The 3,994-nt window shown below is 44.3% G+C and overlaps 1 non-coding gene across 1 annotated transcript; it reads right to left on the bottom strand.

Moving 5' to 3' along the window:
• Window positions 1–3,173: 3,173 nt before the first annotated feature.
• Window positions 3,174–3,281, bottom strand: LOC119465425 (U6 spliceosomal RNA). Its single transcript, XR_005194862.1, has one exon. It is a non-coding gene; the product is annotated as a U6 spliceosomal RNA (small nuclear RNA).
• Between the last annotated feature and the right edge of the window lie 713 nt (window positions 3,282–3,994).

The raw sequence follows: 3,994 nt of genomic DNA on the forward strand, positions 1-3,994 counted from the left end.
GATTTTATTAATATCATACCAACGTCGTATGGAAGTATGTCCTGGCGATTATTTCAACGACACTTCAAGGCAAAATACATTTCAGGCACATTACAGAGCAAATGCCATGTAAAAGCTAATATTTTACGTAAGGTTGCATATGTTTTCATTTATTAAAAATAACTTGCAGGTAAATTTCTACATACCAGAATATCCTTACATTCATCCTCAGGGCACTCTACTGAGGCTGTGTCGTTTTTACGAAAAGAAGGTTGCCACGTTACACAAGAACAAAAGTTGCATGAGTAATATTACCCCCAGCCGTACAAAAATTTATTTAGAGGATACAAATGATAACAGGTGTCGAAACAATTATTTTCTCATTACGTTACATTAGGTTACGATAATGATGATAAGCGCAGTTACGTTCCTGTAGAGCCTAGGCATGGAATTAGTCCTGCTGGCGTCGTCTGCAGTAATGGTCAATATGTCTTCAGTAGTCACAATAATCTCAGATGGGGCGGCTGAAGCACCAATGTGAATAGCAAAGCTTATTAGAGCCTGGCGAAGTGGCCGTGATAGGAGGTTGGATAGGCGCATGTCGAACGGCTTGGCCATGAACAGGCGCTATCGTAGCATCGACGAAATACGAGGGCCATCGAGGAGGAGATAAGGCGTCGCGAGCCACAGCAGAGGCTGCCGTCGTTACTTCTCCTTTAATGATCCCCCGGAGGGTGGGCACAGACAAACGGGTTGTAGTAGGTAACGTGCAGGTGGGACATTTGCTGTGTAGTTCCTCACAAACGGTGCTGCATATCAAGGTCCACAAGTGAGTCGCATCATGTAGTGGAGCGTCGCATGCATGAGGTGGTAGACGAGCGGATTACATCTGTTGAGTACGCCGGCCTGTGGTGAAGGCAGCTAGATTCTGCAAGCAAGCGCGTGGAAAGCGAGATCAGAATATGTTTGAGGAAGTGTCGAATGCGGTAGCTTTCCGGGAGGGTAGGGTTGACAGGCGCACAAAGCTCAAGGCGGTCCTCAGCGTGGGACGAACAATATTCTCCGTGCGATTGCATGCGGGTGGGTAGTTTTTCCTTTGCAGACCAGGCACGTATGGTCATAGCACGAAATTACGCTGATTTTGTGTAACGGTGACCCAGTCGGAAAGGTCAGGTGCGTGATTTAGGAACTACGTGTTTGCGATGTCTGAGAGGTTGAAAGGGACATGGCGAAGTTATGAAGATTTTCCATCTGTTATAGTGAATGATGCGGTCATAGTTTTCGAGTCAGTTCAATACGTCCCCTTCCCCAGAGCCCACCCCATATTTTCGTTTCGCGTGGAAGCCTTTGATGACCAATGTGGAATGAGGTATTCGCGCAGAGGTGTGGGCACCTGATGATTCCAGTTGTTCGCCTTGAGACATCACGGAGGACGTCTGAGGTAAGCGGCGACGTAAGCAGAGCGCCAGTTAGGAACATCAGGAGGCCGGCGAACAGGTTTTTTGCCTGCACCACTGCTGATGGAGCTGTTTTATTGTAGCAGGCGATGCCTTTTGTTTTCAGGTTATTTAAATAGCATCAGCATAATGTTTGTAGTAGAAGAGAATATGATGCACTTTATGGTGATGGTTTGCACATGTCAAAATGGGCACACTCTTAAACAGTCCTCACAATATAGCTTTATAAAGATAAACTAATAAAAGTATGTTTTACAAATTGCGCCTTTTTTCTAATTTTAACCTTACGGCCTGTTTTATTCGTTTGCTGCATCGTGCTCCTCCAAATATTGTAGGTGCTGAAACATACAGGCGTTATCTGTAGGAATAAGAAACTTGATACTCAACTTTTCTATTAGGCTGGGCATTTTGGATCTTGGGTCCTGCTGCAGAGCGCAGGTGCCATGCGAGAATTTTTTTATGCCTTGATTATTAGAACACTGCTCATCCACATTGCTTTAGTACATATCACTTCTTTGCAATCTCAATCTGGTTTATTAACCATGAAAGAACATTTTACGGTTAAATAACCTGGAAGGACTGTGATCAAAACAATAAAATATAGCATTAATAAATCGCGGCACACATTTTTTAGTAATAGCTCTGCTCAAGTAAGATGACCCTCATAATGATCTAGTCTTTGCTGAGCTGAGGGTAGAGTTAATGCGGCGAACACATGTAATCAGCCGCCGAGCACAGCTATGTGTAACCTGCCCAATCAAATGCATTAAACGAGAACGATACCTCACGATTAATGATGACGTTGTTCCCCCGATTCCATGCTGGCATTCGGCAGCATACCAGCAAATTTCCAGGAAATTTGATACAAAATTTATTAGCGCAGAAAAATAAAATATGACCCCACAACCTCTTCCCTGACGTTCGAAACATCATATTATCACAGCTAGCCTAGCCAGCGCTATCGCAATTGCGATTTCAACAAAGCGACTGAAACAGTTTCCGCGCACCATGATGCGACGATAATTTTTGCCAACGTAACAAAGACCCGCCACTTTTAGTCTAATATAAAAAATCTGTGCAAAATGAAAGAATTGTTCATGCTAAACTGAAGACCACAGTTAGGTTAGGTCGGGTTGCAATAAATAGATGCTTTTTACCAGGAAATTATTTCTCCTTCTAAACCTCTCTCTTCTCGCTCTCTCTCTCTCTCTATATATATATATATATATATACAGAGAGCGAGAGACAGACAGAGAGGTAGATGATGATGATGTAGGAGGTGATGATGTATATAGATATATATATCATCATCATTAGCTTACATGTATGTCCACCGCAGGACGAAGGCCTCTCCCTGCGACCTCAATTTACCGCCGTCTTGGGCTAGCTGATTCCAACTTGCAGCTGCCAATATTCTAACACCATCACCCCACCTAGTTTTTCTACCGTCCTCGAATGCGCTCGCCTTCTTCTGTAACTCTAATGGTACTCCGGTGATCCATTCTACGCAATTGATAGAAGGCCTGCCCAGCTCCATTTTGTCAACTAACATATATATGATGAACGAGAAGGGGGACCAAGGGGCCCCATTTTTATTAATCATATAAGAAGCCAACAAACAAGGACACCAAGGACAACATAGGGGAAATTACTTGTACTTTCTAATTGGAATAAAGAAATCACAAATTGATGAAAATGAAAGCGGATCAAAAAACAACTTGCCGCAGGCGAGGAACGATCCCACGTCTTCGCATTACGCGTGCGATGCTCTTCCTTGCGCAGGGGCCATGCTAATCTTCTCTGTATGGTTCCAATTTTAGTGTATGTACTTTGGAGGCGAAATGCAAAAACGCTCGTGTGCTTGCGTTGTAGTGCAGGTTAAAGAACCCCAGGTGGTCAAAATTGATCCGGAGCCCTCCACTACGGCGTGCCTCATAATCAGAACTGGTTTTCGCACGTAAAACCCCATAAAGAAGAAGTGCGATACTCTTACCATTGAGCTACCGCGGCGCCGTTTTTTCATCCACTTTCTGGAGTATTTATGTTTTTACTGCTAGAACTAACTCTGGGAATGTTATCCAGCGCCACCACTCACGAACATTGCCGACGGATGGGGAACATCCTTTCTGCCGCAGGCGTCACGAGTTCCTCTATTTAAAACTAAGCTTTTACGACAATGACCATGTCTGCTGGATGTTTTCACGCCGGACTAAGAAATCACTAATGCCGTATGAATTTAATCAGTCTAAACTGATCAAGAGAAGTGTAGCGGCTGGACGCGTTATGGGCGCAGTGCAGAAGAGCTGCTGCTACCGCATGACGTGTAGTCAACAAACAAGAACACCAAGGACAGCATAGGAGAAGTTACTTGTACTTCCTAATTGGATTAAAGAAATCATAAATCATGGAAATGAAAGCGGATCAAAAACAACAGGTGTAGAGGTTGCTCGCAGCGGGTTTCCCTCTCTCGGTTATGAGGGCTGTTGCTGAAGCCGCATGGCGAAAGTTGGAAGGTCTTGCAGGGCAGAAGCCGCCGACATCAGAGCGAAGGAAGAAAC

This window comes from Dermacentor silvarum, chromosome 9, assembly GCF_013339745.2.
Source record: "Dermacentor silvarum isolate Dsil-2018 chromosome 9, BIME_Dsil_1.4, whole genome shotgun sequence".
Classification (NCBI taxonomy): Eukaryota; Metazoa; Arthropoda; class Arachnida; order Ixodida; family Ixodidae; genus Dermacentor; species Dermacentor silvarum.